A 12,409-nucleotide genomic window follows, 5' to 3' on the forward strand; every position below is an offset into this window, starting at 1 on the left:
TAGGAGTTGATGTGGACGACACTTGACGTGTTTATTTTCCCAACCTAGTGGCCTTGCTCCTCGTGATAACTCCAAAGCTTTTGAAGGTAACACCAAGGATTTCTTTTACATCAGTAGAGAACTTGGAGTTAGTAATCTTGGAGGAAGTTGATTGACAGTTGATCTTCGTAGAAGTCATTTTGATATTCTCTAATGCTTGAAAAGTGAGATGAGAGGTAGAGATGGTAACATTGGGAATGCCAGGATTTGTAGATAATAAAATTCGCGTTGAGAAAATAATAATCAAGAACGAAAAAATATCGCGACAATCATAGTATTTGATTTTTGAATATGAGTGTTACAATCTCTATGTATCCTCTGATTCATCTTTTCGAATATAAATTCAAGGGCTCTTGAGCTTGATCTTAAATTTGGTTGAACTTGATGAATTTGATCTTGACTTGTACTTGAATTCAAGGGCTTTTGGGCTTGATCTTGAATCTTGTGGTCTTGATCTTGATTTGATGAATTTGATCTTCACTTGTTCTTAAACTTGATGATCTTGATCTTCACTTATCCTTGAACTTGGTCTTGATCTTCACTTGTTCTTGAACTTGATCTTGATCTTCACTTGAACTTGAACTAGATCTTGATTTGTACTTGAATTCAAGGGCTTTGGGGCTTGTTCTTGAATCTGGTGGTCTTGATCTTGAGTTGTTCTTGAATTTGATGAACTTGATTTTGAATTCTTGAACTTGTAGCTTGTAGAGAAATCTGCGGCGTTTGATCCACGAGATCTCTCTGGCTTCTTGTTCGAATTTTGATGTCTTTTCTGAATTATGAGGTCCCCCTATTTATAGTTGTAGAATAGAGGAGTTGTGATAAGAATAGATTTCCTTTCGGCCAATCAGATTTAAGTGACATGACATATTGGGCTTTAGCAAATGGGCTTGTCATTTTAACACATAGCATGATCCTATTGGCTTATTTGTTTGACTTGGCATGACACCTCACTTGACATGTGGCATCAAAATTGGCCTATAGGATGAGATGATATTGGGCTTAACAAAATGAACTTGGACTTAAATTAAATCCATATTTATTGGATTTAAATAATTAATCCACAATATTTATTTGGACTAATATATCTTAAATTTCATATAATTTAGATCATTTATAAATTTATATTTAATAAATTTTAAATGATTACAATTATATTTCCAAAAACATTATTTGAAATAAAATGATACGTCTTTTTAGCAACTAATAGAAGATTTTGCTCATCTTTTTTTTTACTTTTTTTTTAAAAATAAATTATATCTATCCAAATCATTTTGTTTATTGAATTCCAAATCAATTTGAATTGCTACAGTTTTAAACTTCATCAACATACGATTGTCAGCTAATAAAAAAAATATTTCAAAATTCCACCTACTTTTGTCAATCTATATATATAATCGTAGATGCAAAAAATACCACGTGTCAATACCACAAAAATAATATTTATTACTAAAATTAAAAAATTATTTAAAATTATTCTGGACATGATCTACTTCTACTAAACTACACATTGAAAAATAATGAAAAATAAAAATAAATTAAAAAAATCCTAACTACACATTAACTTCCCACTTCTATTTTATTTTAAAAAAAATAAAAGTTAAAGTAAATAAAACGTGCAACATATAAGTTGGTTTATTCAATCAAGAATATGAACAGTACATATTCTTAAGTAAATATATTAATTTTGAAAACAATTACTTTAAAATTCAAATTTAACTATTTAAAAATGATGGTTAACTACCCCTAGGCCCTATATGAACTACACATTAAAAATAATGGAAAAAAAAATAGAAGTCAAAAATTTCCAAACACTCATATATTTTAACTTCCCACGTGTTATGTCGGAAAAAGACGGTTTAAAATTAATTTCAACTTTATAGAGAAAAAATCAATTTTAGAAAAGAAGAGTCACCACTTAATTTTTTAAAGAAATTAAGAAAACTTAATTTAAAATACCCTAACAGATTTAAGTCTTAAAAATTCAGAGAAAAAAGTACAAGGTTCTTATTTCCACTTTGAGAAGATGTTAAGCATTCAAAGTGGCCGCTAACGCACGGTTATCCGACGATTTGAAAAATTATTTGACTAACTTTTGAAAATCTTAATTTAAAAGAAAATAAAGACTTTAAGATTATTTTTAAAAAATGATTAAACTTAAATATTGAAAATAATAAACATGTATATAAAAAGAAAGTAAAAGTTTATCAAGTGACTAAGTAAAGGTAAAAAATTATTTAAAGAGTAAATTAACATGAATTGGTTTATCTTTAGGGAAATATAATTAAGTTAAAACAAATTAAAATTAATATCTAAGCAACAATAAATAACACATGAAAATATGGCCCGACACTTAATTTTTGTACTCCTGGACTAAGTTATTGGGCCTTAAACACAATTCTACTGTATATTGCAGTTGTATATACACTGTATATTGGACTATTTATATATACCGTATAGAGTGTATACAACATTATTTCTATACATCAAACTGTATACACATTGTATACCACCTGTTTTTTCCCTTTATCTGTAGTATATACACTGTATATCAGTGTATACAACACTGTTTTCTTACCTATCAAACTATATATATACTGTATATCAGTATATATAATGTTGTTTTCCACTTCTATTCCTTGTATACAGCCTAATATTAATATTCAAACCATGTATATTAGCTTCTTTTCCATTTATCAACTTTTCAGCAATTCGAGCAAAATGATGGGAGACTTAAAACTCAATGATATGCACGAATGGAGTCCAAAGATGGACTCGAATTGATATCACATGCACCAAAATAAAATTACATAAGTATTTACTCATTTTAAGCTAAACCAAAAAATATATCATGATATTTTAAGTTATCAAATTGATGGGCATCCTAGAAGTGACTAACAACATGCATATATGTAGACAAAGAAAATGAAAGAAGAAATATATTCAAGTAACTAAAGAACGGATTTAATATATATGCTATACTAGCTCAAATTTTAAATAAAGAATTAAATCAATTAGGCCATGAAAGTTCTAATTAAATAATAACTTTAAGCATATTTTTGTTATCTAAATCATGTTAAAAGAAAAAATTAAAAACATGAAAATCTATATTGTCAAACAAAACTACTTAGAAAAATAATGAACGAAACTAAGAACTTTCATGAAATAACCCTAACCAATGATAGCTAATTAATCCTAACACATGCTAACTATAAGAAATTTCTATCATTAATCTAATTATTCTTAATAATGCTAACTAAAAAAAAGACTATGAATCAACTAAATATAAAACATGAAATAATTAAATAAAATAAAGCTGAGAAAATATTTTACCTTTTTTCGGGCAGCGAGACTGAAGACGACAGACAGAAGACAATTTCACCACCACCCAAGAGCTTGATGGAACTCCAATTCACAGAAAGAAAAATGAAAAATTTAGACTCGAACCTTCATGGGTTCGATGTTATAAGAACACGGTTCTTAGCCTAAATTTCGACTTCAATCTCCTATTTTCCTTGAATAAAAATATAGATTAAAAGTTAGAAATTTTTACAACTTTTAGGCTGGGGACAAGAGTCTAATACCTAACCAAGTTAAAAAAAAATTCTAACTTTGGGTGGCTAAAAACCTTCCACTTTTTTTCTTTTTTTTAATGAGAATATGAGCCTTTATATAGGTTCCAAAAACCTCAAATCCCTTAAGGATTTTCGATGTGGAGATTGACAATTTTTTTTACACCATTTAGTACTTAAATATGTCTTTTATATCTAAACTTAATATTTTAGTTTTATCTTATTTTTAGTAAGTTAATTTAAAAGATTTGAAAACTACAAAAATTAAAACCACATTTTAGTATAAGTTTTTCTAAAGAAAAGAAAATTTACAAAAAAATATTTGCTTTCTTTTAATTTTGATTTTTATTAATAATTTATTGTTTTCTTAATTATATTTTTAGTTCTATATATTTAACTTTTCTATAGTTTATTAGTATGAAAAGAATTAATTAATATTTTTATCATCTTTCAAAATAAATAAATAAACTAAAACCTTCTCACTCACACTTTCTTTCCCTCAACTTATCTACACTACCCCCATTATCCCCACAACACTCCACTCATCTCCCATACCTCTCACACATTTACACTTATATACTACAACACTTCTTCATAATACAAGGAAGGAAGGCTCAAATCTGCAAAGAGAAAGAGAAAAAAGAGAGCACAACACACAAAAAAAAAGGAAAAGAAAGAAAAAAAAAAGAATTACACATTCATACATTTTTTTTCTTTTCTCATTACTTCCATACAAAAAAATACATATGTCACCACATACTCACACACAAAAAAAAGTTCGTAGAGTGTTCTAATCGAACTTCAGTCAGGATTTTGCGGTACTTAGTTTCTTCATTTGAGGTGCAACTTTACCTTATCGCTTTAATCTATTTATGGAATTTGATTTAATTATGTGATAATTTTTTTTATAGTTTTGTTTTTATTCAAAATTTGATTGAAATGAATGTTGGGTTAAGTGTTATATTTCTATTTAATGAATGAAGATTGCTTTAATGGGTGACTATTTTTGTTTATTTATGTTTGCTCGTTAATTAGTTGTTATCTCTTAAAAACGAACGAATCATGGCGGTGTTCTTATTTTCATTTAGATGTCAATAATGATAAAGTAGGGATTATTAGGCTCAAAGAAATAATTGTTGTTTTTATTTTATCAAACAAAAATGAGACTTATTTTAACAATTTGTCATTGTTTTGTTGGGTTAGAAAAAAATTGTAACACGTGTATGCTTAATTTTGATGTTAACTTTATGAGTAATAAAAAATAAAAAGATACGAAAATGATCCAAAAAAAATTGTATCCTAGAAGTTTAGATTTATTTTACTTTTTTGATTTTCTTTATAAGGAACAAATATTTTCTTTTAACGTCATACGAACTTTTAGGAACATTAAAAATATTTGTTTCGATTAAGAATGCAGTTGAGCATCTTTTTTGAGACAGTTAAAAGAAACTCAAAGATGCGGTGATGTACCTTGTTCAATAATTGACTTTCCTTAATTGCTATAATATTTTAACTTTCATTAATTTAATCAATACACATAGAGAATATTAGGTGATGCACTCGAGAGAAGAAAAATAGTTATGCTTCTAAGCAACTGTATGTCAAAACCGAGAATGCAGTTATGCATCTGGTTTGAGACAATAAAATGCAAGCAAATCATCGTCTGTAATAATATATCCAAAAATAATTTAAGTTGAGTATAAGTTAATAAAAACGACCGTGTTAGAATCACGGGACTCGAGAGATGCCTCATACCTTCCCCTCCATCAATAAAATTCCTTACCCGATCTTCTATTTTCACAGACCAAAATAAAAAATTATTTTCTTTTGATTAGGGATTCAAAAAGGTGACTTGTAAAACTATAACTCAATTCCAAGTGGAAATTTTGAAATGAAAAATAAAATAGTCCTTCTTCAATATCGTCACTTAAATTGAAAAAACCCGAAGAGCAAAAAAGGGGTGTGACATCTATGGCGACTTTGCTGAGGAATAACCAAAATTCGAGCTTTGTTATATTGACTTTTATTTGTTTTTATTATTTATTTTTAAATATATTGTGTATGATGGCTTAATGTTTTACTTGCTTCTCATTTATTGCTTTGATATTGTTGAACTACATACAAACTGTCTTCTTTTGCGCACCCAATTTGAGTCTCTAAAAACACTTCACACACGTTCACAGGAATGCAACTATACATCCTACTTTCTATTGAGATAAAGCCAAAGTGCTTTGGCACCCGGGGAAGGATTATTAGTCACACATGTTAGGCGGGGCTGGACCAGCAAAGAAGTTGGAATAGCGCTGCTACCGACAAGTTTCCCCTCCCTGGCTCGAGTGTCTGCTCGAGTAAGCCAGTCTAGAGATAGGTTTAAACTTAGTAAAACTGAAATATAGACATGGTTATCCTTCATAGGCTCCGCTTATTTGAATTATTTGCGTTTGTTTGAGTGGGACTTGGCACAAGGGTCGATTCTCTTTTGTTTGATAACTTAGATCATTTTATGTGTTATCTGAAAATGCATTTATTTTAAAGGTCTTTGCATGTTGACCAATTTTAGGGTGATCAACAGAATGAGGAAAAGAGTTATCAAATTTACTTTAAAACATAGTAAGAAAACTCAAAAATATTTTTCTTATGTTAGACCCTTGTGGTCGGTCCCTTCCCCGAACTCTGCGCATAGTGGGAGCTTTAATGCACCGGGCTTCCCTTTTTAGTTTCTTATGCATTTCTTTAAAATGATTTTTTTTAAAAAAAGATGTTAAAAAAAATCACAAAAAAATTATGTTATTAGTTCTTTTATATAGTTCGTAAAAAGAAAATCCAAAAGATTTTTCTTTTATACCACTTTTACAAAAATAATAACCAAAAAGTATAGTTATTTTTTTTCAACAAGGTTCTAACATTTCAAAGTTCTCTTACCTGTCCAATTTGGATAAACCACCACACCTGATTCTCACTTTGATGAGATACGTGGGCATCCCTCCACGGGTTCGGTGATATAAGTTCAAAAAGTTCAAAAAAAGAAACTTTTAATCCTCATTCAAAATAAAAAAAAGAAAAATTTGTTCATTCTTGTTCAATTTTTTTTATCTTTCTTCAAAAATAATAAAAAAGATTTTTTCTTACTTCATCTTTCAAGCTTCACGAACTATGCACACCTCATTCCCACCTTGATGAGATACGTTGGCATCCCACCGTGGGTTCAGTGATCTCTATTCAAAATTTCAAAAAAAAAAGTTTTCATCTTTATTCAATATATTCAAAAAAAAGAAGTTGTTATCCTCATTTTTGAAATTCAAAAAAGAAGTTTTCTTACTTCACATATCATGCATTGTGAACTACACACGTTTGATTTTCATCACCTCGGTGAGATACTTAGGCAACTTTTTATGTGTCTAATGTTCCTTTTAAAATCCTTATTAAAAAAAGGAGTCTCTTGACTTGGTTGGTACCAACATACTTAAGAGTGTGCATGAGAAAAAGAAAAAGTGTTAAACTATTTGACATGGTACAGTGGATCAACTTTGTTGCAACCCATATAGATTTTTCTAGTACCTATTTGATTATACTTATGTAACACTTGAGAAATTCGCTTGCTTAAAGTTGAGGCTAAAACAAATTCAACCTCATTGTTGCATGTGCATTGTGTGGTGAGCTTTAGATATAAAATTTAATGACATGACTTAGTTGATCTAGAACTTGACCCAAATATTTGTTGAGGCAAAATTTTGAGCAACATTTAATTTGGGAAAGGATGGTAGGCTTTATTTAATCCAATTGTGCCTTATATGCCTACCAAATGAAACATGATCCCTAGTGTTTCCCTTTTTGAGCCTAAATCATTTTTATTTCGGTAATCATATCTTAGCCTATATGTTTTTGTGCACAAATGCACTACATCTCTTTTTCCTCATCTCCATAAGCGCACTAACAAAGATTTAAGTTGGATGGAGAAGTGAAAAATGAAAAATTTGATAGTCAAAAAAGAAAGAACTCCAACAAAAGGATAAAAACTCAAAAAAGAGGAGAAAGTCAAAAAAAAAAGAAAAAAGGACAACCAAGAAAACAAAGATCAAGTGTGAAAAATAAAGAAAATAAATTGAGAGCATAGTGTAATGCTCTGGACGGAAATAATCATTTTATCCAAAATAATTATCTTACCCATTCTAAGCTTAAATTATAAGCTGATAACAAGTTCTACTTGATCCCATTTTCGGTGTTCTCACATTAGTGAATACTTACATGATGGCCAAGCATATGGTATCTCAATCTCATGCATTGAACATCTTTTTGAGTGTGAGTGACTTTCAAAATGTTCTACGATTTAAATTCTTCTATTTTGTGTGAATTAGGACTTTACTTTGGTAAGAAAACTTGAAACATGAGGATATGAATAATTTTAACCCCTTATTTGATGCAAGATGAACAAATCTTGTCAATACTTAAGTATGTTTGAGGTACCATTTGAAACTATAGGGATTACTTCAAAGTTGACCTCGGATTTGTGTGGAAGTAGTTGAAGGTGATTCATATGCATAATACTAATTGTTGGTATCAACTAAAGTCAAGGCATGATCAACCACAAATTAATTTCTTTCTATCCAATATTTCTTTTAGAAGATACAGTTTTGTAAAAAAAAAAGTCTCTTTGATTTATATGAACTATATTTGATACGATTCTTGCTATGTTAATATACCTAGCCAGTTCTACAATAGAATTCGATCTCATTAAAAACTTGTATCATTGAAAGATCAAAATTGGGGTCATTTCTGAAAATTTTACCAAAAACAAATGATAAATCAAAAAGAGTTTCAAAATTCCTCAATTTCAAAAACTGGGGCATGTTTTTATTTATTTTTACATATATAAAAAATATTACTCTCATGCCCAGCATAGAAAACAAACACCCTAGTTTTATTTTGACGTTAGAGAACAAATACCCTATTGGTATTTTAGGGAACAAACACCCTATTATCTTTCATTTCTAGGGAACAAACGCCCTACCTACATTTTGACCTGAGGGAACAAACACCCTAGTGGTATTTCAGAGAACAAACACCCTAGTGGTATTTCAGAGAACAAACACTCTCGTATCTATCATTTCTAGGGAACAAACACCCTAGTTGCATTTTGACCTTAGGAAACAAACATCCTAATGGTATTTTAGGGAACAAACACCTAAGTTGTATTTTGACCTTAGGAAACAAACACCCTATTGGTATTTTAGGGAATAAACACCCTATTATCTTTTATTTTCAGGGAAAAAACACCCTAACTGCATTTTGATTTTAGGGAACAAACACCCTAGTAGTATTTCAGGGAACAATCACACTCTTATTTTTTATTTTTAGGGAACAATCACCCTAACAACATTTTGACTTTGGGGAACAAACACCCTACTGGTATTTCAGGGAACAAACACCCTCTTATCTTTCATTTTTAGAGAACAAACACCCTAGTTGCATTTTGGCCTTAGGGGACAAACATTCTAGTGGTATTTCAAGAAACAAACACCCTTTTACCTTTCGTTTCTAGGGAACAAGCCCCTTGTTGCATTTTGACTTTAGGGAACAAACACCTTAGTTTTATATATGTCTTGCATTTTTCTTTTGGTACAAGTATTTCTCATAAATACTATAAACTCACAAAAAATTTCTAGTTCAAACTGGGACAAAATTTTTGTTAGTGTTGTTGGTTTATGAGATTTAGTATAGGAGGATTCTCCTACATAATGGGACTAGTAGGACCCTCCTACATAATGGGATTAATAGGACCATCCTACATAATGGGACTAGCAGTAGGATCCTCCTACATAATGAGATTTAGTTTAGCAGGACACTCCTATATAATAGGACTAGCAGGACCTCCTACATAATGAGATTTAGTATAGCAGGACCCTCCTAAATAATGAGATTTAGTTTAGCAGGACCCTCCTACATAATGGGACTAGCATGACCCTCCTACATAATGGGACTAGCGGGATCCTCCTACATAATGGGACTAGCGGGATCCTCCTACATAATGGGACTAGCAGGACCCTCCTACATAATGGGACTAGCGGAATCCTCCTACATAATGAGATTTAGTTGAGCAGGACCCTCTTACATAATGGGATTAGCAGGACCCTCCTACACAATGGGATTTAATTTAGCAAGATCCTCCTAGACAATAGGAATAGTAGAATTCAATTTAAGTGGATCTTCACGATCAATGGACCTATTTTATACAAGTCGAAATCCATCTGAAGGATGCATTGGAACAAAGCTCAAGTCATTTAAAGTCTCGACTCAAATCTAAGCACTATCTCACAAAATTTTCTTTACTGTAAACTGGGGAAAAACTTTTGTGCTATTACTTTTGTTTGTTTTAATTTCAGTGATCCTCTTGTAGAATAAGGTCAATCCACATTTCAAGCTCAGGATCTTCTCTGGAAATCAATCAACTTTCAACCTCATTTTCAATTCAAGTAGCAGGAGCTCTCCTTAAAAACAAGGTCAATTATCAAGCTCGATTAGCAAAAACCTACCTGGAGCACAAGTTCACATCATCAAGCCCACTTGAGATGAAAACAAATATCTCACCACTTGAAAGGCTTGAGGACCAAAGTCAAGATTCAAGAGAAGCTGCATAGACATGATCTTGTACTTGATTTTAAAGTCTTATAAATTTAAAAAATAATTAAATGACTATGCAATAGTAAATGACAATTTTATCTATTATAGAGTCTTTTAATTAAGGATAAAAAGTTAGAGATTTCCTAACTATATAACAATTCTACCTAATATAAGCTATCTTTTTTAATAGGTAATTTAGTTTTTGAAGCATAAAATCAATCACTTTTTTATTGAATCCAAAATGTAAGATCTTTAGAGAAATATTTTACCGTTCAAAAAAGGTAAAAAGTTAGTCGACATTATAGGAACATTTTTCAACTATGGTTATAATTGAAGTTCATATTTTTAAGTAACTTTTCTCTCTTCATATATCCAAACTTTTAATCAAACCTTCTAAGTACAGGTATGTTACGATCCGACCTAAGGCCTAGTTGTAACACGACGATTAGAATATTGGAGGACCCCAACCTAGCCTCTTAGAACATCATTCATAAACATACATAAGGTAAATGAAATAAATAAACAAGATCAAATGGTATGGAAGCATAAATTCAATAAAAGTATAAGTCTCGAAATGAGAAATCGACATCGTAGACTATTACTATCTAACATGCCTCTACTAACTCGATGGGGGCATAAGAGAAGCTCCTAACTCATCTAAATAGACAACATCAGAGTAATGAAGTAACAACTGTCAAATATAAAATAAGTGTCATGTCCTCGAAATGTGAGAACTCACCAACAGTAAGCTAATAACAAGTACTAGCCACGAGCGGGAGGAGGATGAGCGTGATCGTCGGACCTACATTATGATATAATATAGGCAAAGGTATGCGTTAGTACATAGAATGCATTAAGTATGTGAGAAGATGCATAAACAATAAACATAGGACATAATCAATATGAATCATGGGATGCAAGACCAATATCTTTAAAACATGGATAAAGTCATTAAAACATTAAAACATTTAACTCATTGGTCAACGCATCAAAACTTCATTATCATAAGAACTCATAACTTAACTGGAACTGGTGTGGGATAGGACCATTAACCGATATATAAGACCATGCAAGCTAGTACATGGAATCCGATGACTCCTATATCGAGACAGAGGAGGCTACCTTGATAGGGCATATGCTATTAGTAACTCATCTAACTTTCCTATGTGGATCTACTATATCATGACCAAATCTAACGAGCCGTGCAAGCACCTACTCTAACACCTAGATAGGAAAACCCTTAAAAAATACATGTGGAAGTTTGACCAAAAAGCCATTAATAGATAAAAAAAAGTAGTGTAAACACAGTAAATGAAATTTTTAAAACTCCAAGTTTGGTTACAAGAAAAATACTTTAACACCCCCAAGAATACTAGTTTAAACGGGTACAAGAGCTTCTAAAGATAAATAAAGTAATGACACACCTCCAACCATAAGGAAGGAAAAGTAAAAGCTGTTGGAGAATCATCTTCGTCTTCACCTAAGAAACATCACTGACTCTGCAACTAGACTATTCCAAGTGGCATAGAAAGAGTAGTATCAGTACAAATAACACGTACTGATAGGTATCATCGATCAACTCTATTCCCACCACATAATATAAGGAAATCAATGAGAAGAAAACATGTTCTTAAAAAATACACCGCCAAACCCTTATGTGCAACTTTTACTATTCTTGATAAGCTCATTAAATTTGTTCAATCCGATCTCTCATCCCTTCTGGTTGGTCCACTATTAACTCTAATTCAAATTAAGGCCTAAACCTTCTATCACATAGATAAGTTTCCAAACTACGGGCCACTACAACTCTGGCTAACAAGTTTATTACCTTTATATTTCACACGAACTAAGACTTTTTTTTAACCATACTGGCCCATTGTGGCGGGACCTATCCCACTCTGACGGCCTCTCCATAGCGTGATTCCTTCCGCTAGAGCATCCTGGTCAGAGATAGTAACTCTGATTTCTCCCTTAATCCCATTTTTCACATATACCAATAGGACACCATCAATATCTGACTCTAAGCCACAAATTTTATCAAACCACACACCAATTGCTCTCCACTTGTTTACCACAGTCTCATACCTATGATACGGATGAATCTAGCAACCATAACATAACCTGAAAAATCATATTTATAGAAGCGCATTTTCAATTTACCATTTTAAGAGCAATATACA

Source organism: Solanum dulcamara, chromosome 11 (genome assembly GCF_947179165.1).
Source record: "Solanum dulcamara chromosome 11, daSolDulc1.2, whole genome shotgun sequence".
NCBI classification, from domain to species: Eukaryota; Viridiplantae; Streptophyta; class Magnoliopsida; order Solanales; family Solanaceae; genus Solanum; species Solanum dulcamara.